The sequence below is a fragment of the Lynx canadensis genome, chromosome D4, assembly GCF_007474595.2.
Source record: "Lynx canadensis isolate LIC74 chromosome D4, mLynCan4.pri.v2, whole genome shotgun sequence".
Classification (NCBI taxonomy): Eukaryota; Metazoa; Chordata; class Mammalia; order Carnivora; family Felidae; genus Lynx; species Lynx canadensis.
In genome coordinates, this window is record NC_044315.2 from 40,039,790 (window position 1) to 40,065,863 (window position 26,074).

Genomic DNA, 26,074 nt, shown 5'->3' on the forward strand with positions numbered 1-26,074 from the left:
AAGAAGAGGGGCGCCTGGGTGGCTCAGTCCGACCTTGGCTCAGGTCATGATCAGGTTTGTGGGTTCGAGCCCATGTTGGGCTCTCTGCTGTCAGCACAAAGCCCGCTTCAGATCTACGGTCTCCCTGTCTCTCTGCCCTTCCCCTTCTCACATGTGGATTCTCCCTCTCTCTAAAAAATAAATAAACATTAAAATAAAAAAAAAGAAGAAGAAGAATTAAAAAACAGCACTGGGTTGAAAGTTTCTAAGACAAACACTGCTTGGCCATGTGGGGTCAGGTCAGACCACACATCCCAACACATGGAGGCGGGGAACATGGCATGCAGGCGCCTTTGCCCAACTCCCTTCCTCACTCACGGGAACGGAAAGGCAAGGATGGAAAGAGGAGCAAGGAAACAAAGATGACGGTGGTGGGAAGGCTGGTTAAAAGCCCTGGTTTACCGGCCAAGCATGCAAAGCCATGTTGCATATAGCTTACATTCAACATCAGCTGAAACTCAAGTTTAGTATTTAGCTATGAGGTTTAATATTAACCAAGTACGTGGCAAGAATTTAATTGCCAAGGACAACACAGACCCAGCGCTTCTCCAAGTATATCTCACCTACTGCAGAATCACCCAGGTGAATTCCCAGCCCCTCCCCAGGCCGAAAATCCTCTGGGGGCGTGGCCCAGGCACCTGCCCTTCAGCAAGCACCCAAGTGGCACTCTGAGCTCTGAGAATCCCTGGCGGAGAGAAAGAGCAAAGGTGGTTAACATTTTCCTAGAATCGGACTGAAGGCACGTTTACCAAGCACAGGCAGGGGACTGGGAAGCAATTCTTCAAGCTTTAACTAAAGCTAGGAATGGTGGTGTCAGTTTTCCAGAGCAGAAACCCGAGGAGCATTTGGGTCACTAGGTCTGGTCTTTGAAGCAGCCCTGAAGAGGTTAATCTCTCCAGCAAGATTCCCAGGCCATAAACTCCAACCAGCCCCGGAAATGCTCTTTTGAAGCTTTGTAATTCACACCAGGCAACAAGACTGAGCACAAGAGTTTAAAAAAAAAAAAAAAAAAAAAAAAAAAAAGCAGAAAGGAAAATTAAGTGCCTGGAAAGTTATTTCTGTGACCCAGATGAAAACTACAAGAAGCTATTCACTATAGCACGAAAGTCTCTGGACCAAATCTGGGTAATGAGCAGAAAGAACTTAAAAATCAGTCCAAAACTTCGGAACAATATGATTTCTTTGCCTCTCCAACACTCCCTCTCATCCTCATAAAAATAGAAACCATGCTTTTAAAAATATATATGCAACTATAACTAAACTAAAGCAAGGTATCCAAAAATCATCTCATGCAAATTTCTATCTCTTTATACCATGAGGATATTATCTGCAGTGTTAATTTTTTCATCATTTCCCTTTGCCATTTCATTTAGCTGAGAAGAAACATTCTGATGGGGGGGTGGGGCTGGATTACAAAATTTAAAATGGTGATTTCATTGGTGAGTGCCATTGGGATGGATTCAGGAGAGAGTTATAAACCATGTTACATAATAAAGAGAGTCCCATCTTGAGCATATGGCTTTGTAACAGTGCAAACTGCCACCTTCTGAGTTTCCATGAGAATTAAACTTTTGCAAGCCGACTCTGCATACTTCTCGCATGGTTACTGGAAGGGATTGCCACCACGCAAACAACCTCTGGGGCATTCTGCTACCAGAACATTCACAGTCAGGATGAGAGGAAGTACATAAAGCAGATACTTACAGGTAGTGGTTTTCCTTTCCAAGCTAAAAAGCTAGAAACCCTCCAACCCGAACCCCGGCGGGCGGTAAGAGTCACTGACCTGGTAATCTCTGGTTTAAAGGGTTTTTTTTGGGGGGGGGGCCGGAGGACAACAACCCAGGAAAGGAAAGAGCTGAAATTCCAGTCTTTCAGGTCAGCTGAGTTTGAGCTTTCTTTGTGCTAAAAATCCATGAACCCACCCCACAGGAAAATAGAGACTTGAAGTTCACATACTCACTCCACCGTCTTTGCTGGTCCTCTCCAAGGCTGCCGCTGCTGCTGCTGCTACGGAAACTTCCCGACTGCCCAGCCTCAGGACTCCCCCTGCGAAGGGCATGATAAAGGATGCCTGCCGTGCCTGCGGGGAGCCCGACCTCCCTGGCGGAGAGCCACGGCTCTCCAGTCCCTTCTGCTGGTCGGGGCCCCGCGGGGACAAAACTGCGCTTTTGTGAATCAGGTCGCTTGCTCCTCTGCCTACCCTCTCCCCAGCGTCCCCTTCCACTATTAGTTCTGTACTAACTGCTCCGCCACTGGCTGAGCCCAAGCCGCCTCTCCCGCCCGCAGCACACAGGCACACCCGCTCACACACATGCAGCACACGCACGGACACACACACACACACACACACACACACACACGACATGTACCCCGTCGCCCAAAACACACCTCACCCGGGCGCACCCAGGCTGCCCACACACATCCCCACACACCGACACATTCACGTCCATGCACACATATTCACACACCCTCACACACGTGTGTGTGCCTACTTACACATGTCACACACACACACAGGCTAAGACCCACCCCCATGCATATTGACACACGCACACATGCTAACACCCACCACATGCAACCTCCTACACTTTTCTCCCCGGCCCTTCAAACTCTTCAGACACTTTTTGTTTTTTCCTGAATACCTTTTCTTCAAACAAATCCTTCGGAAAGGTTTTTATTCAAAGTCAGACAAGATGCTCAGCATTCAGAAAGGAGGAGGCAGGGGAACGGGGCGGGGGGGGGGGGGGGGCCTTTAACTTTTGCCACAGCCTTTAAAGAAAAAGAGGAGCTTCAGTTTTGAAGCACCACCTTAGTTCATCAGCCTACAAGGCTTTGCACGTGTTTGATTCTTTTTCAAGATTCACCAAAATTCCATTAACCTCATCTCATTTACGGAGAGTTCATGACCCCACCGATTCAGCTGTATCCCAGGTCAAGAAACGTCCCTCAGAAATTCATCTCATTAAAGCTGCCAGGGTTCCGTGGGTGGGTGGAAATTTTTTCCCTAACAACTGCATAATAAAGTGCGTTCCTGTATTTCATCTCCACCAGAAAAAAAAAGTAATGGCATACCATCTGTCCTAACTTTTAAATTGACCATAAATAGAGACGTTGAAGTAGTATCTCACTTTGGGGGTAATGTTTATATTGAGGCATGTCTGGATATTCTAAACTTTAGCCAAAAGCACATGGCCCTATAAATCCAGTCCAACCTAGATTGTGGTTCCCCTTAACAAGGTCACCACACCGTGCCTCCTTCCTTGGGAACAATAAGAAGAGAGAAGGAAATTGAAAAGGAAGGAAAGAAAACTCCACGAGGAAGGAAAGAGTGGAAGGAAAAAATGCAAAAGACGGAAAAACAATTCTTTTCTTTTACATAGACTTTATGGATACGTATACACTTGTTTGAAGTCACTAGAAATTGAAAATCTTCAAAAGTCTCTTGATTCATCCCATTTGCTCTGATAATAAATGGGTGCAGCTTCTTGAAGAAACACTAAACTCTATATAAGTAAACAGTGTTTGCTAAACACCATCAGTAAACAAAATATAGTGACAATGTATGACTTGTGTACTAATCCTGAAAGGGCAAGATAAAATGCCTTATTAATGATGACGGTTAGGAAACACGGTGTGATAGACAATTTGGTTCTCAGATTGAATTTAAAAATGTACCAGCTTGTGAATATCTTAACTGCAAAGAAATGAAGATGATCCTAAACACTATTCATTGAGACACGAAATCCATTTGGTACAGGAATGGCAGTAGGTAGTTGCGTGCATATGCTTCTCCTAATGTCTGGGCTAAATAAAGTTTACAGATTAGTCTAGAAACAGAAATCCATGCTTTACATCACTCCGATGGGGAGAAAATACCTGCAGCATTCTAAGCAAAAACTAACAAGCAAACTTAGATGGAAACGCATTTCAAAATGTCTGCAGGAAATGCAATTTTCTTTAGGTTTAAGTAGTATACGGATGATGCTTGGCCTAACTTTATGCTGAACTTCTAGAATAGACAGAGATAGAGTTAGGCTAGCCAAATATCTTGAAATCTGAAGTGCTTGCTTATACATGTAAGTCACTCTTTCTCTCAAATCTCCCACAAATGGATAGGGGCTGCTAAAATAATACCATTATCAACTTTAATGAAGTACTCTTCAAACGTGTTGAAACGCAAAGCCAAAGGTTTAAAAAGAACAGGAAAAGGAACAACAAAGAACTCTTCTCCTAAAAGCATGTGCTGTTGTGCTGAAACAAAATGCATTTTAAAGAATTCATTCTATTTCTACCCTTAGGGCTGGAGTGACGTGAAAAACATAAAGTGCCTTGGAGATGAGCTCGTGTTGGAGACTAGCACACCCTTTTGGACTGTACCATGTATAATTTTGGCTGAACTGTTTAGAATATAGCATTCTCTGAGATGAATGCAAACATCCGCACCAACAACTCACATAAGAGAATTAGGAGTCTGGCTATTAAACATTGCCCGACGGCACCAAGCACCTTGCCTGGGACAATGGTTTTCCCCTGAGTCTATAAAACTCGCTGACCATGGGGAGCAGAGCTGCAACGAGACTTTTAGTCCAGGGGTGGAAGGGTCACGCTTTAAACAGATCAACCTAAAACCAAAAACGTAAACAAAATCAAAGCAAAATAAAATACCCTGTACAGCAGGAGAGAACAGAAACACCACCCAGCAAGGGTGTTTGAGGCAGCAGCTTGCTGAGCTCAGGGTTCAAAACTGAAAAGGGGAATGAAATAACCCCTCAGCGAGGCAAGAAGAGCAGGAGAGCCACGAAATCAGAAAAACGTAGACCGATATCATTCTTAAATATAAGTGCCTGGGGCGCCTGGGTGGCTCAGTCGGTTAAGCAGCTGACTTCAGCTCAGGCCATGATCTCGCGGTCTGGGAGTTCAAGCCCTGCATCAGGCTCTGTGCTGACCATTCAGAGCCGGGAGCCTGCTTCCGATTCTGTGTCTCCCTCCCCCGCTCACGCTCTGTCTCTCTCTCCCTCTCTCAAAAATAAATAAACATTTAAAAGAGTAAGTACAAAATCCTAAATAACATATTTTACGAATTTAGCCTAGCTATGTATTTTGAAAGATATTATAACCAGTATGGTTCCTTTCAGCATTGCAAGGATGGTTCAAAATGAACACATCTAGTAGTAACATAACAGTAAAGGAAAAGACCACACTATTGTCTTAATAAATGCGGAAGAGTGGAACTCGGTAAAATTCAATGCTCATTCACTAAAAAACAAACAACAACCAAAGCCATAATTAGCCAACTAGGAATAGAATGGAAGTCTTTTCACATGATCAAAGACATCTACAGAAATCTTATGCCTCGTGGTAAAAATTTTGTAACCACTAGAGAAGGAGCAGGACAAAAATGCCTGCTACGTTCCCCACCATCCAACACTGGGTAGGAAATCCTAACCAATACAGTAAGTCAAGAATGAAAAATAAGGCATGAGGATTGGCAAGGAAGAAAATAACCGTATTATTTGTCAAAGATATGAGTCTCCTTATAAAATATCTATTAAAGATCTTCTGAATGAGGGTGCTGGAAGAGGGTGACCCCAAGGGGAGAGACACTGAAGGGACAGACTTTCCCAAGCACATACTAAGTAATACACCTGTTAACAAAGGAATCCTTCTCCCAGCACTTTATTTTATGTCTGGAGCCCACAGTCCCACTGGAGATCTGAAAGAATTAATGATCTCGGTCCTTTCATTTTATGAACGCCGGTACTCAAACCACGTGCTTTACTGAGTCTATCACATTTGCCCACCAAATTCCTGCAGGAAATCAGAATAAACTGACTCATTCCATTCCACTGTGGCCTCACAACTGAAAATCAAATAGGCAATGCATTTTTCTCGTTAATAATTAACTTGAACACAGCTTCAAATGCTAGCATTAAAGTCAACCGAGATTAGGATTTTCTCACACACGTTAAAAACATGAAAAGATCATCAGGAATCCTTGTTATGTCCAACTTTTATAGGAAAATGGAAAATGCACCAAAGGCAACATAAGCAATTTAATTTAAAAAAAATTTTTTTTTCAACGTTTATTTATTTTTGGGACAGAGAGAGACAGAGCATGAACGGGGGAGGGGCAGAGAGAGAGGGAGACACAGAATCAGAAACAGGCTCCAGGCTCCGAGCCATCAGCCCAGAGCCTGACGCGGGGCTCGAACTCACGGACCGCGAGATCGTGACCTGGCTGAAGTCGGACGCTTAACCGACTGCGCCACCCAGGCGCCCCTAGCAATTTAATTTTAAGAGGTGTTGCTTTTCAGCTATCTTTGTGAGATTTGGGAGCGATTTGGTCCTTCAGAGTTTAGCACCAGGAACAATCTTCTCTTTCCAAGCATAACATAAGGAGTTGGGAGTCTTCTCTTATTGACTCTGAAAAAAACCCTCCTAATTCCAGCTCTCTCAAAAGATGATGAATTTTGCATCATAAAGAATCAAAATAAAAAGAGTTGTTACATTAAAACAAAACAAAACAAAACAAAACTCACGCAACCTAGCCCAAGTCAGAATACTGTCTGTGCTCTGAAAGTAGCAACAAACCCACAGGCAAAAGATGCTTCTCACATCGTAGAAGTAAATGGCGCAAATCTAACAAAATCCTAGACTTTTTAGAAAGATGAGGCTGAAGTCACACACTGAATGTGTCTCAGATGAATCAGAATGAGCTGATCGATTAAATTATCTGCACCAAGGATTACTGAAGTTTAGTATAAGCTAGGTTGTGTGCAGATCATGGCGGGGACAGAGATGGGTAAGACCTAGTGCCTGCTCTCAAAAATCTTACAATGCAATATGGGGAAATGCTGTATAATGGGATGTGATTAAAGACAGCTAACAATTATTGAACATGTACCCCCTTCTGTACATGTTTACATATAAGCAGTTATTAACTCATTTAATCCTGACAACTCTAATACCTTGAGTGGAACCAGGGGCTCAAACTATATCAGTTCTGTCTCCTTCCGTTGACCAGCTCTGGTTTGCTTCACTCAGTATATTAACCTTATTTTCTCCTGGTTCATACAAGCTTTTTCTTTTTCTATTTATTTATTTGTTTTAGCCGAAGCAGAGTGGACATGTAATATTAGTTTCAGGTGTACAAGACAGTGATTCAACATTTATGTACATATTATGAAATGCTCACCCTGATCCGTGTAGTTGTGCAGGCTTTTTCATGAGAAAGAAGACAGCCAGCGGCCCAGGCCTGCATTCCTACGGCTTGGAATCCAAAAGGAAGAGAGTAATTTTCCATATCAGTTTTAGCAGAAAAATCCTAGGGTGACTGGGGAAGAAGTGGGAGTTTTAGATGTTGACACATCGGGACAATGTGGAGTGAGGGGACATTTTTCCAAATGGGAACACGGGGAAGAGGATGGGGAAGCAGCTGGGCAGGACAGGCAGGCACCATGAGAGAGGTCTAGTTCGGTCTTTGAAGCAGTAGGGAGCCCCTGGAAGTTGTTTTTTAATTGAATATATTTGCCATGAAACACTGTGTAAATTTAAGGTGCACAGCATGTTGATTTGATGCATTTATATACTGCAATATGATTGCCATTGTAGTGATAATTAACACCTCTACCATGTTACATAATTATCCTTTCTTTTGGAGGTTTGGAATAATTAAGTTCTGGTCTCTTGGCAAGTTCGATGATTATAATAGAATATTGTCTATAACTGCTCTAAGATCTCTAGGGCTTAAAAAAGAGGTGAGATATCAAGCCAGGAAAAGACATGGAGGAAATTTAAGTACATATTACTAAGCCAAAGAAGCCATTCTGAGAAGGCTACATACTATACTAATACAAGCTATATGACATTCTAGAAATATAAAGACAGTAAAAGATCAGAAGTTGGGGGTAGGGAGAAATGAATAGATGTAGCACAGAGAATTTTTAGAGCATTAAAACCACACTGTATGAAACTTTAATGGTAAATACATATCTTTATAAATTTGTCCAATACTCAGAATGTACAACTCTAAAACTAAAATTTAATATAGACCATAGATTCTGGTGATACTGATGTGCCAATATAGGTTCATCAGTTTTAACAAATGCAACACTCTGGTGGGAGATATTGATAATGGGGAGGCTATACCTATATGGAGGTAGGGGGTATGAGGGAAATCTCTGTATCCTTCCATTCAATTTTACTGTGAACCTAAAAAGTAAAGTCTAATAAATGTTTTTTTTTTAACTCAAAAGTTAAAAAAAAAAAAATCAATGATACCTCTGATCACAATCCTCAGAGAATCTCTCAAGGAGGAAAGACAGTCGTTAAGAATTGCACATGGAGAAACTGAGACCCTTATGCACTGTCAGTGGGAATCAGAAAACGGTGCAGCCACTATAGAAAACAGTATGGAATTTCCTCATGAAAACTAAACATAGTATTAACATACGATCCAGGAATCCCACTTCAAGGCATATATATCCAAAAGAATTGAAAGCAGGGTCTTGAAACTATATCTGCACACACATATTTCCTATCACAGTTCCCAGAAGGTGGAAACGGCCAAAATGTTCAACAACAGATGAATGGGTAAACAAAATGCGCTGTATGCATACAATGGACTATTATTCAGCCTTAAAAAGGAAGGAAATCCCGTCACAGACTACAACATATATGAAATTGAGGATGTTATGCTGTTAAATAAGCCAGTCACAAAAAGACAAATACTGTATCATTCTACTTATATGAGGTTAACCAAAGAAGTCACATTCATAAAAGCACATAGTAGAAAAGTAGTTGCCAAGGACTGGAGGAAGGAGGAAGAGATGAGTTGCTATCTAGTGGGGAAAGAGATTCACATATGTAAGAAGAAAAAGTTCTGAAGATCTGTTTCACAACAATGTGAATATATTTAGCACTACTGAACTGTATACTCAAAAATGACTTAAGATGATTTTTTAAAAAAAGAATAACTCTTCACAGATTGAAAAAAAAAAAAAAACCTACTGGTAGCTCAGTTAGTTAAGCGTCTGATTTCAGCTCAGGTCATGATCTCATGGCTCGTGGGTCCGAGCCCCGCATTGAGCTCTGTGCTGACACCTCAGAGCTTGGATACTGCTTTGGATTCTGTGTCTCCTTCTCTCTGCCACTCCCCAGCTCATGCTCTGTCTCTCTGAAGAATAAATAAAGCATTAAAGTAAATAAAAACGAAAATCCACTAGGAACTCTTAACCCACAAGCCTAAAATCACTAAGGATCTGGCATAATTTGAAGAATGGTTAATCATGCAATGACCATTCTTTATTATTGTTTAGGGGAAAAAAAACCTCACATCTTTACTGACAAGTACAATTACAGGTTCCCAACCTGCTTACAATCAACTCACCCAACCAAATCGTTTGAGATGGGGGCAAAGGATATAATGAAAAGTTGTTTTTCTTAAAGTTTCCTTTGGTTCAAAGTTTCAAATTATCTCTTACTACTTCTGAATCTTAGAACTAGAGCACTTATTTAAAATTTTTCTAAAATTAATTGTTTTCTCAATAATTGGCAACACTGCCCCATGTCTAGGAATCTTTTGGAGGTCTTCTCTGAAATAAGGTCAACACACTCCTCAAATATTTTGTACATAAAGTAGTAACTTGATAGCCTGTAATATTTAAGAGCAAATGTGATATTCAAGCACACAAAATAAACTTGGCTTTATGTAAGACACAAAAAAAATTATAAGTTAGCTTTCCTGGGGCACCAGGGTGGCTCATAGGATCGAGCACGGCACCAGGCTCTGCACTGACAGTGTGGAGCCTGCTAGGGATTTTCTGTTTCTCTCTCTCTCTCTCTCTCTCTCATAAACAAACAAACAAACACACAAACATACAACGAAAAAAAATTACAAGTTAGCTTTTCTACCAACAATTTCTCTGGTTCCTTAGCTATGAGCACTTGCCCCTATGCATTTTCTTTCACCTGCTTGACTAAATTTTCCATACTATGTGGGAATGAGGTAAGACTACACAATTTCAGAAAGCCCTTCCAGGATATCCAACATAAATTACACACATCAAGCCTCGTTCACAAGAGGCTACAAGTATTTCGGCATGGTCTTTCCGTAGTTGAATCCCTGCACTGTACAATTCTCTGGCTTGCAGAGCATATTTAATACACATTGCTTTTGATATTGTCTACTTTTAAGGCTGATAATTCAAAGGGATTATACAAATTATGTAGCTTCAATTATATGAAACTTATCACTTGGATCTTGCCCCAGTAAGCATGTATGAAATGGCATTGATGACAATGATGACTTGGGAACATGCTCCAAAACAATGTCACAGAAGGGTATGACCCTCTCTCCTCACATTAACAAAAATGTAGTTAGGAAACCAACGGAGTCTGGGCGCCATGTTGGAAGTCCATTGTCGACTTAATGGAGGTGGCTAGCAGAAAGCAGAGATGCAGTTACAAAGATATCTGAGTGGAATGATCACCTTGTGCTACCCTGTTTTGCTTTTTTTCTCTAGCATGAGGTCAGTTCCTTCATTCATTCAACACTTACTAAGCACTTACATATATTGGGCATTATCTCTGTGCTGGAAGTATAACAATGAGTATAATACATGTAAAGAATTATGAAGAGTCTGGGATACTATCCTCCTTGACAACGAACAAGTTAGCCTACCACAATTTCATGGATATTGGTAGAAGTCATAACACTCATGGGTCTGAGACAAAGGATAGTTTATTACTCATAACAATAGCTATAGCCAGTGTATGAACATTTTTACTGCTTCCCTGAAACTCAGCTCCCACAAGACGATGTAAAGAAAGTCATATGGGTACTTGCATCTGTAGTGATCTACATTATAAAAGAGGAACCTTCAGTTTAGGGAACCTGAATATTTTATTATGGGCAGTAAACCTGCCTGCCCTTTGTCCTGGAAGAAGACAATATCTTTATTATACTGGACAAAAAAACAATTCTACCTTCTGCTCTGGAAGGAGATGCTATGTCTACCTTGCAAGGTATTTGCTCAAACAACCTTGAAAGGGTAGTACAAAATAAAGACACTCAATACGTTTGCTCATGAGACATGCAGAAACACAAGACACTCATGGTGAAGTCTCTCCCCCAAAATACAGTCCTTACTCTCAAGAAGCTTAGAATCTAAAAGAGGGACTACAAATGTAAAAATAATAATAATTATTAAAAGATGGCAGGTAAAACGATAGTATACGTATCCAAGATACTACAGGAGAATCAAGGACGTGCTCTGAACCAGGATGTGCAAGAAGAACATTCAGAAAAGCATTCTCAGAGGACCTAATTCCAGGGCTGACTCTAAAAGGATGAAAAGGAAAAGGCAGATATAGAAAGAGGTAGCCATCATTTTAACAAGAAGTCTCTGCAAGACCAAAGGCATGGAGATGAGAGTCATTTGCTGCAAGTAGAAAACTACACAAAGTTGGGTGTCACTGGCAGCTTAAGCATGAGGCCAAGGGTAATTGGAGCTCAAGCTGAGGTAGGAAGCAATGCTTACAGTTCCGAGAGTCTTTAATGTCTTGCCAAGGAGCATGGGTTTTGTGCTGTAGGCATTGGAAAGCCACTGGACAGTTTAAACGAATCTTGGATTTGCATTCAATTGATCACTCCAAACCGAAAGGAGTCCTTGTCTCTGGCTCATTGTTGTGATTTTGGTATGATATGGCAGGCCCTCAGTAGTCCCCTCCAATCCCTGATCACATACTACAAACACCCAGTATGTGTGGCCGCCATCAACCACCCTTGGGAATGTTTCTTTGATAATCCAAGGGGGGGCTGCCCGCTCTTCTCAGTCCTGGTAAATGTGCTGTCACTCTCACATTCCGCCCCGGGCTCCAGCAGGCACCCTTTTTGTTTCTTGCAGCCTACTTATCAGCCTCTGAGTACTTTTATCTTGTTCCCTTGGGTTTTAACAGTCAGTGATAAAGGCATCCAGTTCAGTATTTCCCTATCCTCTAATATCCTCCTCTGACAAATGTTATCACTGAAAAATGACAGAGAATTTCCTGACATCTTCTGTGTCTCTTACTGTGGTCCCTCCAGAGCATTTTAGCATCAGTGTTGTTGATGGAGGCACTGGATGCCTGGGACAAATACTAACAATAGTTTCTAATCATGGATGAAAAATAAGTTTTTGTCATTTATTTGTATGATAAAATTTTTAATCATTAATTTATGAGGGATGGGAATGCAAGTCTTTTTAGAATTCTTGGACTTTGAGGTGGTGGGACATTTAAGCTACACAGCGTCCGGAAATTGTTTGAACCTAAAACACACTCTTGATACTTTATCATCTTCAAATGCTACAAATGGCACCTAGATCTGCACAATGATGATTACCAGGGATCAAAAAGATCTGAATGGATCCCAGAAACTCCATCTCAGAAAACCTCAAAACCTAAATTTATTGTTTTTTTTTTGTTTTGATTTATTTATTTTGAGAAAGAGAGAGACAGGAGGAGGGGCAGAGAGAGGGGGGTACAGAGGATCTGAAGTTTACTCTGTACTGACAGCAGAGAGCCTGACAGGGGCTCGAACTCACCAACCGTGAGATCACGACCTGAGTGGAGGAAGTCGGACGCTTAACCGAATGAGCCAGCAAGGTGCCCCAAAACCTAAATTTATTCTTTAAGGCACTCTTTTCATGAAACGTCTGACCAGCCACACATCAGCAAAACCAGAGCTCATTGCCGTAGTGAATGGAGTAGGAATTTATCAGCTATCTGGCCCATGCCCTTCCACTGATCTGTTATCTAGCTCAACTTCTCCAAAAGCACCTTAGAACCAAGGGGTATTTGTCAAGTGTTTTCATCTTATTAAACAGTGACATCTCTAGAATTGATTCTTCACCACCTTTTTTTCTTAAGTTTATTTATTTATTTTAAGAGAAAGAGAATGCACGTGCACACAAGCAGGGGAGAGCCAGGGAGAAAGGGAGAGAGAGAATCCTGATGTGGGGCCTGAACCCACAAACCAGGAGATCCTGACCTGAGCCAAAACCAAGAGTCAAATACTTAACCAACTGAGACACCCAGGCATCCCGTTCTTCACCATCTTTAATAGAAAGTGTATTGTATCAAGTGTATTATAACCTGGGTTCTTATAGTGACACTTACTTAGGATTTTAAATGCATAAACACCAGCATCCAATGGGCATCACTTTTAACTTAGCACGTGAAGAGAAAAAAAGATGTGAATGTTCTAACTTACCCCAATGTGGCTGACTTCAGATAAGCATTAATTACTCTAAGTGAATATTGCAAATAATACACACAATATAATGTTCTAAAGGCTTCTTCCGGTTCTAAAGCTATTTCATAGACATTAACTTGTTTGATCATGTCAATCACTGTAGTTTTGACATTATTCTGTCCATCTCACAGACAGAAAAAGCAATGACTTTCAGCTATGCTTCTGTAGCAAGAGGCTATCTCTGAGGCTTCTAGTCACAGAGTGTATTTACAGAGTTCCAAGGGATGACAGAAATGAACTGGTGGTGGTATTCATTTTACAGAGGAGAATTTCAAAACCCAGGGATACACCCAAGTTTCCAGAACTAATGGTGGAAATGAAAGAACAACAGAGTAGCTTAGCCATGTACCGAGTTACTGATAGCAGGACAACTTTGGCATTTATGAGTATTGTGACCTTGGAGAAGTGGCCTCATCTTTTAGAACGTCAATTACCTGGTGTACAAAATGAGGATGAACCCTTTAGACACCTCCAGGAGTTGACATGAATGGCGAACGGAACAATGTGTTCAAAAAGTCCTCTGTAACCTCTGAAGTGACGAGCAAATGCCATCAGATTAGCTAATGCATGTAAAGCACTCACATGCTAAGTACAGCAGAAGAAATCTGCCATAAATGTTAACTATCAATATTAATCCTATCATCTATGTAGAAAACAAGACACTTAAAAAAAGGAGGGTAGTAAATTTTCCTCCACAAGGCAGATTCACAATGTTTTCTAGAAAAAGTACTTGCTTTAGAATATCTTAAAAACATATTTTGAGGTAAAATATGTACACAGTAAAGAGCATAAAGTACATAAATCTTCCGTGTAGAGCTTGACGAATTTACACTCGTATACACTCGCGTAACTACCACTCAGATCAAGGTGTAAAACATTTTCAGCGTCCCAAAGTTCCCTCATTTCCCTGCCAAGACAACACCCTCCTCAGCCACTCAGCAATGACCCCGATTCTGGCCTCCACACTATAGATGGGTTTTGCTTGCTCTTGTAGACATGGAATCGTATAGTATACGTTATCTTGTATCTGGCTTATTTCCCTCAACGTAAGTTCTGTGATATTTATTCATATTTTTCATGCACCAACAATTTCTCTTTTTTCATTACTGTGAAATATAATACTGTGTGAACAATCAGTTATCTATTTGTCTATTTCTCTGTTGATGGACATGTGAGTTGTTTCCAGGTTGGGGCCATTATGAATAAAGTTGCTTTGAATGTTCCAATACACGTCTTTGGGTGCGCCCATAGACTAATTTCTCTTGGGTGTATTTCAAGTGTGAGATTGCTGGGTCATAAAGAAGTGTATATTTTAGCTACACCATTTTGAAGCGCGATTCCAAACACTAACAGTAACTTCCAAGTCCGGCCAAACCTAGCCTGCTCTAATTCTGCAGATTCATTACAATGCCATTCACACGATGAAGAATTATTTAGCGTCTGCAATGTATCAGGCATACAGTAACAAACAAGGCAGACGTGAACCCTGTCTTCATGAAACTGACCTTCTGGTGGCTGGCAGACATGGAAGTAGAAATTAGAGCATGATAAGTATTATGAAGGAGACATTCAGGTCCCTATGGGAGCATATAACCAGGGGTCGAAAATGAGTTGTGATAAAAGCCTTACTAAGGAGTCAAAAGATTGGGTTCTGTTTGCAATTTTCCCATCAGGCAACTGTATGACCTAAGACAAATTTCTTACCTTCCTGGGTCTCCCCTGCAATAATAATACCATTTTACACTTGTGCCAAACTAAATTGTTCCTCTTAAGTTGTCTAAAGAAATAAGTTTGTAATCTAGGCACCCCTCATACAAACAAGCCAGTAGAGAAGCAAGTCAGAGGAGGAGCCCTGTTTCTTTTTTGACTACAAAAAGATACTTTAATTCCTTCCTATACAAGGGAAGTACAGAAAACTCAGTTCCCCTGAAAACAAATTAGGATGTTTAGCTGTAATAATTGTTAAGTGTTTGTTAGCTAACACTATGGTGGTAATCAGGTCACAATACATATCAAATCAACAGGTTGTACACCTTAAACTCACACAACGTTGTATCTCAATTATAGCACATTTTTTTCAAAAAGAATGATTGTTAAGTTCATAGGAGATTATCGTTAACTCATCAAGTCTTTAAACAACAGCCTAGATTTTTATGATTGCTAAATCAGATTCAGTTGTCATTCTGATAGGATGTACCTCATCCTATCAGGTACAGGGTAGGATCACAACACAGGATACAGTGTATGTTTTCAGTATCTTCTAAGCTAGCAGTCCTCAAAGTAATCAGGAATACCTGGGGGCCCCAAGACCATTTCAGGGGCTCCAGGAGGTCAAAATTATTTTTATAATAATATTAATATTTTTTCTCTTATTTATTCATATCCTCTCCTGAGTACAGAAGGTAGTCTTTCAGAGGTTGCATGATGTGTGGTATTTCAAGAGACTGAATGCAGAAGCAGATGTGAAAATCCAGCTGTTTTCCATTTAGTCAGACATTAAAGAGATTTGCAAAAATGTAAAACAACACCACTTTTAAAATTATTTTTTGTTTTCAAAACAATGGTTATTTTTCATCAACATATTTATTTTAACACGTATAAATGTATTGTTGCTCCTTTGAAATAAATTAATAAATAGTTTAACATTTCTCAGTTTCGATTTCTAATACTCTACAGATAGAAAAATGTAACTCAAGTAAACAAAAGCTTTTTAGAGTCTTCAGTAATCTTTTGAGAGTGTGAAGCAACTCTGAAACCAAAAAGTTTGAGAATTACTGATCTAAGCAAATGTCTTGGAGACATTCTCAATCCTCTTGTGTAACAAATCCTGGAACAATAGTCTGGCTTTAGCCATGATTATATTAGCCCAAGACTGAATTGAAGAAAATAGGGCTTATAAAAGCCAAAAACTGAATTATAGAATGTAGGGCTTATACTTTCTCCTCAAAGAGCATTGGGCATGTATTTGGGGGTTTTAAACATGTTTTTATTTATTTTTGAGAGAGAGAGAGAGAGAGAGAGCGCGCACACTAGTAGGAGAGGGGCAGATAGAGAGGGAGGCAGAGGATCCAAAGCAGGCTCCACACTGACAGCAGAGGCTGATGTGGGGCTCAAACTCATGAACCATGAGATCATGACTTCAGCCAAAGTTGGACACTTAACCAACTGAAACACCCAGGTGACCCTATTTGTTTTGTTTTCTTTTTTAATGTTTATTTCCTTTGCAAGAGAAACACCTACTGTACATGTGTGTGCAGTAGGGGGTGGGCAGAGAGAGGGGGGGGGCAGAGGGAGAATCCCAAGCAGGCTCCATGCTGTCAGTGGCAAGTCCGACACAGGGTTCAATCTCACAGACCAGGAAATCATGACCTGAGTCAAAATCAAGAGTTGGACGCTTAATGGATGGAGCCAGCCAGGTGCCTCTAGGCATATATTTATTATGTTTGCACAAACAGTGTCACAGTTCATGATTCCGCATTTACATGAAGAGTTTTATTTAATTCTCACAACTCTGAGACAAATAGTAAAGGCATTATCCTTCAGATTCTACAGATGAAGAAACTGACATAAAGAAGTTATGTGGTTGATCCATGACCACAAGTCCAACTCGCTGGACTAGGATTGAAACATAGATGTTTCTAACTTCCTGTCTGGTGTGCTTTCCATGGAGCAGAATGGAAGCACTGAATCTAAATAATCTCCAAATTAACTTTCAATCTGAGTATTTTATAACCCCATGATTCATAATGTTATGATTTCCCTGGCATTTTTTCCTTCAAAAAAGTCAAGACCAGGGGCGCCTGGGTGGTTCAGTCGGTTAGGCCTCCGACTCTTGGTTTCAGCTCAGGTCATGATCTCACGGTGCATGAGTTCGAGCCCCACATCAGGCTCCATGCTGACAGTGTGGAGTCTGCTTGGGATTCTGTCTCTCCCTCTCTCTCTCTGCCCCTCCCCTGCTCACTCTCTCTGTCTCTCTGTCTCTCTCTCAAAAATAAATAAACTTAAAATTAAAAAAAAAGAATTAAAAAAAAAAAGTCAAGATCATCTTTTCTCTAAAACTTATTCTCACTAAACCTGAAAGTAACTTAAGAGAAGCTAAATTTCTGGAAGTAAGTTTACCTTTCAAGGATAAAGTCAGACATCCATTTTGTCTTTGCATTCATTAAAAGTAAGCATGGTCTGATTTAGGTTAGAAAATTATCTGCTGGGACAGAACTAAGAGGTCAGCTTATGTAACCCACAAAAGGATTGGAAGCTGTCTTCAGCACAACAAACTGACACTAAATACCTTAATGAGAACCAAGTGAGTTTTTATTATTTATTTATTCATTCATTCTTGAAGATTTTATTTTTAAGGAATCTCTACACCCAACATGAGGCTCAAACACACTCCATCAACTGGGCCAGCCAGGCATCCCCGAGTTTTTAAATTAAAAAAAGGAAAGACACATTTTTGTCATCATTTCCTAAGATCAGATGTTGAATGGTTGTTTTGTGATTTACTGATAACTTTATATTTTTCTGCACAATTTGATGGGTTTTCCCCACGACTTGAATCATTTCTTACATGGATGGTGAAATGATGCCTGATATTTCCATTTCTGCTTGAAATAAATGGCATGCTAACTTTTAATTTAAGGAATCAGTTAAAAATGGCATACAGATGTAAAATTTTAATTCTCTTTGCTGAGTAAAGTGATCTGGTTTTAAGCAGACAAGGATCTTAGTTTTAATTTGGGAGTAGCTAAAAGAGAGATTTAAATCATGAAAACAAGTTCTGTTATTTCTATATTCACAGAAGCACCAATAAATTAAAGTGACTGAACCAAGTAATTAGAAGCATCTTTAACATAGGTGAACAGCATGGTGGTTAGGAAGACTGTGAATATTCATAAATATGAGAGAATATTAATATTAATTAATAAGCAAATACTTTAAAAATACGTCAACACCTTGGACTAACAAGGAGCTTTCTTGACTCTTCCAAAGAAATCTCAGACACTTGAAGTGTGAGTTTCCAACTTTTACATTTGAAAAAATTCAGATCATATTTGTCATTTTATTACAATGAAAACTATGTGGAATTAGGGAAAAGGGGCAGGGTTTGTGGGCTAGAATGGAGAGTGAGATCATTTTTCTTTTCAAACCATCTTCTTAAACTTGACTAGGGAATCCTGGATTAAGCCACCACATAATGATGAAAAGAGAAGATCACAAATTGGCCAAATGCTGATGCTTTGGAGCTGTTTTTATAACAGAATGATAGAACAAAATAAGAGAATAGGAAGGGGGAAATCCCTCAGTCTCTAAGTGGAGTGCCCGTAGATGGCGAGGGAATGGCAACTCAACACCACATTGGACTTTTGCCTAAGCAAGTTATGAAATACCAGCAACAATTTAGCTTTAGCAAGAGTAATCATAAACCACGACAGTCACAGACTGGACCATTTGATCATCAAAAGAATTCAAAGATAAAGCAAGCTTTGAAAATGTGACCTACAGGGGCGCCTGGGTGGCGCAGTCGGTTAAGCGTCCGACTTCAGCCAGGTCACGATCTCACGGTCCGTGAGTTCGAGCCCCGCGTCAGGCTCTGGGCTGATGGCTCGGAGCCTGGAGCCTGTTTCCGATTCTGTGTCTCCCTCTCTCTCTGCCCCTCCCCCGTTCATGCGCTGTCTCTCTCTGTCCCAAAAATAAATAAACGTTAAAAAAAAAAAAAAGAAAATGTGACCTACAGTGCTTCCAAACACTCCCAAAACTACTGCCACAATAAAGCACTCCCGGACAGCTAAAGGGTGAGAAAAAACAATTTCACTGCACAAGCTGAAAAAACTCCCCATCCCTTTTCATAGACTCGTGCAAAGGAAGACCCTTCATATTGTTATTCTCAGACATCACTGAGTTTATCTCGGCATTAAAAAGTTATCTTCAATGTAAATTAATGGCCCCTACACTCCACAGATTGAAAAGGGAATTTAGAGAAAAGGTAAATCCAAAGATGGCTGGGGGCACCTGAGTGGCTCAGTTGGTTAAGCGTCTGACTCTTGATCTTGGCACAGGTCATGATCTCACAGGTTCATGAGTTCAAGCCCCATGTCGGACTCTGCCCTGACAGCGTGGAGCCTGCTTGGGATTCTCTCTCTCCCTCTCTCTGCCCCTTCTTCACATGCACTTTTTCTTGCTCTCTCAAAATAAATAAATAAACCTAAAACAAACAAACAAATAGGTTGGAATTTCTTCTTTCTTCCATCCAAGCTCTATCTCTATGCATCAATGCATAATTTTAGCACATTGTCTTACCACTCTATAGTAGGAATTTGTAGCCCATGTTTTCAAGTTATTCATTAGTAAGCCTAAATATTAATATATGGATTACTTCTTTTAAGATTAGACTTAATTTCAATGTGTAACTTAAGTCTTGGCCAAGTAAATAACTTTAGAGATTTATGGCAGGTTCTGCCACATAGGCTTAGACGTCTTGGGCTCTGTTTTGTGGGGATATAGTAGCATCTGCTAACTATCAAGAGGCAAGGGAATGCATTTTATGATGACTATTTCCTGGAGAGATAAATAAGGGGGAAAAACTTAATTTTTCAATGTCCATTCCTTTAAACCTTAAATTAACAGCATTTTTACAACTAATGATCTGGTTTTACAATGATAACCACCTACCACTGGGGGAAATGTTATTTCCTTTACATCCACTCAAAAGTAGAGGACTGCCCTGTTAAAAGGTCTTTTGGTGGCAGTATATATTACATATTTTTTTCAATCTGCCCCCAAGGCAAAACTGATTTAAAGAAACTTGAAATGGCCACATCTTTTCAAACATGTCTGATTTCTCAATAATCTAAACACCATTTTACAGCATTTTTATATACAAACAAAACTTGGTTTTGTTACTTTCAGAATCAAACCAAATGAAGGCTCTCCTATCTAAAAGTCTTAGCTCCACATCTAATTAGCAGGAAGCTGATCTTTGGTGGCCTTCTGGGAAAGTGTAGGAATGTAATCAAACATTTAGGATGTGGTCACTTGAGATGCAGACCCTTGGTTCAGTTCATTACTAAGCTAGAGTCACTGGAGTCATAGATCCTAAACCCAGGACAACTTTTAGCCTCCCAGATAATTTGCTTTCTATGGATTGCTCTTTGTCAATATTCTCCTCCTGACTTAGATAAAAGGGCACTGCATAAGCATACAATACCCATTATTCTATTTATTATAAGATCATAACTGGGGCGCCTAGGTGGCTCAGTCGGTTAAGCATCCGACTTCGGCTCAGGTCACGATCTCGCAGTCCATGAGTTTGAGCCCCACGTCGGGTTCTGTGCTGACAGCTCAGAGCCTGGAGCCTGTTTCAGATTCTGTGTCTCCCTCTCTCTGACCCTCCCCCATTCATGCTCTCTCTCCGTCTCAAAAATAAATAAACATTAAAAAAAATTTTTTAAAAGATCATAATTGACAACATAGTTAATTGCATGATGAATTTTTAAAATATTTAGAAAGTACATAGTAAGTTACCAAGCACTCTTCCAGCATTACCTCAGTTAAGCCTCCTAACAACACCAAAAGGAAAGCACTTTTATTCTCATTTGCCAGTAGAAAAAAAGGCTTACAAAGGTTCAATAACTTGTCCAAGGTCAGAAGCAAGGAGATGAAAGAATAAAGACTTGAACCCAGGTCTGCCTGATGCCCAAAACCAGTTTTCCTCAAGGGAAATCTATCTCAGGTCTAGCCACACAATAAAAATAAATTTCCTGGGTGACAGCATGATTTTCCTTCTGTACATGGAAACCATACAACCTACACAGGTGCCTTTATTACTTTGGGCAACTAAATCATCTCTTTTTTTCTTAAAGAATTATTTCACTGTTTTACTTTTGTAATTCTTAGGAAAATATCAAGCAATAAACAAAAGTACAATGCAGAAATATAACAAAGTTCTACCACACAGTTTAATTCCTAAAAATTAGCCCTTTCTCAACAGTAGAATAATTGATAATATGAAATGTTGGTGGGGAGAGATAAGGCAGACACATTCATATCCTGCTAGCAAAAGAAATTGGGGAAAGTCTTTCTGGAAAGCCACTTGGCAGCTAAAGGTTTTAAAATGTCTGTCCCTTTGACTTTGCAATATTACTTCAAGGACACAGTCTTACACAATCAGGAAAGGAGACAGAAATTCATAATTTTTATAAATCATTTTATAAATTTATAAACAAGATCTTATTTATAAAAGAATAAAACAGAAAAAGAAAAACAATCACTCAAAACCAGAAAAAATTTAAATTGTGGTATATACAAACAATAAAATATCACACATCATTAAAAACCAAGCTACTTATAATATACTTTAACTGAAAAAAGCAAGCCACAATATAATAATTATCATTATTGCTATTTTAATAAAATTATTTACTGCAATAATTATTGGCATACTGATATTAGTATGAATATTAGTAATTAATATTAACGTAGCAATGCTATTGTCAATATAGTAAATATAATATATTGATCAAATATTAATATAATATTGATAGCAAATATTTTGATATATGTTGATATTAAGGCTTTGAAGTAATTATCAATTGATATTGATCAAATGTTAATATGCTAATATTACATTCATATTAGTTTCATAATATTAACAATGAATTAAGTTTTCCCTTCTATGTCAGGCCCTATACTAAAATCTTTTTAGGGGTTAATTTAGTCCTCATGACAATAACTTAAGGGCTTTATTGCTTCTTTAACTTTTTTTTTAAGTAACCTCTATACCCAATGTGGGGCTCAAACTCATGACCCCGAGATCAAGGGTCAGATCTATGCTCTACTGACTGAACCAGCCAGGTTCCCCTCTTTATTTTAACTTTTAAACTATTTGACATAACTTCTCACTTACAGAAAACTTGCAAGAATACTACAAAGAATTCTTCTCTACCATCACATGGATTTACCAATCAACATTTGGCCACATTTACTTTATCTTTCTCTCTCTTTCTATCTTTTTGTCTGTCTCTCTCCCAACACACATACATATTTTCTGAACAACTTGAGTAAACTGTGTACATCATGACTCTTTACTACTAAGTGCTTCACTGTGTGTTTCCTCAGAACAAGGGCATTCTGTTATATAAGCACAGTATAATGATCAAATCAGGAAATTTTATGCTTGTACAATATGTTATAGACTGTATTGTCCCAGTAATGTCCTACATAGCCACTTTTTTCAGAATCCAGGATCATTCACTGCATTCAGATGTTATGTCTCTTTAGTTTCCTTTAATCTGAAACAGTTCCTCAGCCTTTATTTTCCATGACATTGACATTTTTTAAGTGAACAAGCCATGCATTTTGTAGATTTCCCTTCAATTTGTGTTTGTCTTCACTTTTGATGGAACACTATATAGGTGATATCGTGTCTTTCTCAGTGCACCATATCAGTAGATACATGATGTCGATTTATCACATTATTGGTATGTTAAATGTGGCCGAAGCCATGAGGTGATGTCAGGTTTCTCCACTGTGGAGTTACCTTTCCTGTTTACTTATTGATTAATTAATTCACTGGTTGATTGGATTCCTTAAAAGTATGTATACATGGAGAGGGAGCCAAGATGGCAGAACAGCATGGAAGTTTTTTGTGTGTCTTGCGTCCATGAAATACAGCCAGACCAACCAGCTAAACCATCCTGCACACCTAGAAAACTGATCTGAGGATTAACATAACAATCTGCACAACATGAACCACAGAATCCAGCAGGTATGTGGCATGGAGAGGTGAACTTGGGGAGAGAGAAGCTGTGGAGGGCAGGGAGGTGCTTTTGCGTACGGAGAGAGGATGGAGACAGTGGGGAGAATACAGGAAAAGCACCCCTCCCCAAAAGCAGCTGGAGTGAAAGTGGAAAATTGGAAACAGCCGCAGGGATTGAACTAAAAAGGGGGAAAGGAGATAGAAATGAGAAAGGAGAAAGGAGAGAGTTTAAATTCCATTAAGACTGTAAACAGGGGGAGCTCACAGTCTTGCAGCTCAATACCTGGTGGTGCTCTGCTGGCAAGGGCGAATCCCCAGGAGCAGAATGGGGTCCGGGAGTTTGTCCGGCCACACAGGAACAAGCGGTTCCACTGCTGGAAGGACATTTGGTAGAGGCTGTGAGACAACTGGGGCCCAGCAGACTCCAGAGAACAGGCACATACGCTGGTGCTGGGACAAAGTCGGTAAGGGTGAAGACTGGTGCCAGATGTGTGTTGTGATTTTCCATAATCCCTGAAACACTGCTGCCACACTATCTCGAGAACTTGTTCTGGAGTAGGCTGGCACCTGGCCGCAGTCTCTAGGCATTGGCAGCAGCATGGTCCTGCGAACGTTCCTGGATGGGGCCGGCACTGGGCCATTGCTTGGTAAGACCCTCCGCAGAGGGACGGCACAAGGACGGCACAGTCCCTCAAAAGTAAGGGGCCAGAAAAACAGCCACATCTGAGAAAAAACTCGGGAGAGAGGTATTACCTGGGGCTAGGTCACGGACAGTGTAAAAGCAGTGAGTGGACGAAAGCTGAAGACAAAGGACAGGTGCACGATTGCTGATCGGGGAGAACAGAGTTCTAATACTAGAGACTGGGTAGCTGGGTGACGCCATTTTCACTGCTTCCGCGCATGTGCATATGCACCTACAAGCGCCACAACAATCCACCCCATTAGGCTAGCAGCGCTATCTAGTGGAGAATGGAGCCGTTACACTAAGTCCTGCCCAACTGGGCCAACCTCGCTCTTCAAGAACAGAAGTCTCACTGCCTGCTTAGTTTATGGACTATAAAGCGCTTCATAGTCTGACTTTTAGGGGAAAACGAAGTAATTTCAGTCATATTTCAGTCTGTTAGCTGGTCTATCTATTCATTTTTCTTTCTTTCTTTTCTTTTTTTTCTCTTTTTCATTTCTCTCTCATGAATACAGAAAGAAAAAAATTCATTTTTATTTTTAATTTTTATTAAAAATATTTTTCTTTAATTTTTTTCTACTATATTTTTTACTTTTGTGTAAATTTTTTCAAATTCTATTTTACTTCCATCATTTTATTTCCGTCTACTTCAGTGTATTCATTTTTCAAATTTTCAAATGATTTCCTTTTTTTTTCTTTTTTCTCTTTTTCATTTCTTTTCTTTTTCTTGACTACAGAAAGAGAAAAACTCATTTTTATTTTTCATTTTTATTAAAAATATTTTTCTTTAATTTTTTTCCACTAATTTTTTACTTTTGTGTAAATTTTTTCAAATTCTACTTTACTTCCATCATTTCATTTTAGTCTACTTCAGTGTATTCATTTTTTCAAATTTTCAAATGATTTCCTTTCTTTTTTTTCTTCTTTCCTTTTTTTCTCTAATATATCAAGCCACTTTCAACACCCAGAAAAAACACACCTAGGATCTAGCATCATTTATTTGATTTTTGTGTGTGTGTGTTTTTAATTTTTTACTTTTAATATTTTTTTAATTTTAATTTTTTAATTTTAATTTTTCTACCTCATTAATTCCTTTTCTCCCTTCAAAATGACAAAAGGAAGGAATTCACCCCAAAAGAAAGAGCACGAAGAAACGACAGCCAGGGACTTAACCAACACAGATACAAGCAAGATGTCTGAACCAGAATTTAGAATCACGAAAATAAGAATACTAGCTGGAGTTGAAAATAGATTAGAATACCTTTCTGCAGAGATAAAAGAAGTAAAAACTAGTCCAGATGAAATTAAAAAATGCTATAACTGAGCTGCAATCATGAATGGATGCTGCAGCAGCAAGGATGGATAAGGCAGAACAGAGAATCAGTGATATAGAGGACAAACTTATGGAGAATAACAAAGCAGGAAAAAAGGAGGAAGATTAAGGCAAAAGAGCACTATTTAAGAATCAGAGAAATCAGTGACTCATTAAAAAGAACAACATCAGAACCATAGGGGTCCCAGAAGAGGAAGAGAAAGAAATAGGGGTAGAAGGGTTATGTCAGTAAATCATAGCGGAAAACTTTCCTAAGCTGGGGAAAGACACAGACATCAAAATCCAGGAAGCACAGAGGACTCCCATTAGATTCAACAAAAACCGGAGGGGCGCTTCCAGAAGAGCTGGAGCAACAGTGTCGGCAGCTTCTCACAGCTGCACGCCTTCAGTGCCCCGCCTTCGGCCACGTGTGACTGCGCTCCTATGTGCCCGCACGTGGGGTTGGGTACAAGCGATGGCAGCAGATGCCAGGTGACCACGACGGAGCCCCTGGAGCTGGAGCCGGACAGGAGGAAAGTGAATGTAATCAACTGAAGAAGTCGCCAGAGATGAGAGGGAGGACAGGGGGTGAGTTAAATTAAAAATTTCAAAGTACCTGAGGATATTTACATGAAATTATCACTATAGTATCATTAAGATTATTGTTGCTTTCTGAAGAGGGCCAACATGGCAGAGAAGTAGGAGGATCCGTATGTCCCATGTCTCTCAAACAAAGAAGTGTAGAAGCCAAAGGACTTTGAACACCAAAGCCTGGGTGGAAAAGAGACTGAATCTACTAGGAAGAAAATGGGAAAGCTGGAAAAAAGATAGGACTACTCAAAGGAACAAACCAAAGCACATCCGGTGGAGGGTACAAAATATTACTACGAGTAGGGTAATAAAATAACCAAAGTCACAACAACTAAGAGCAAGTAACAATCCCCTAGATTCAACAAAAACCGACCATCAACAAGGCATATCATAGTCAAATTC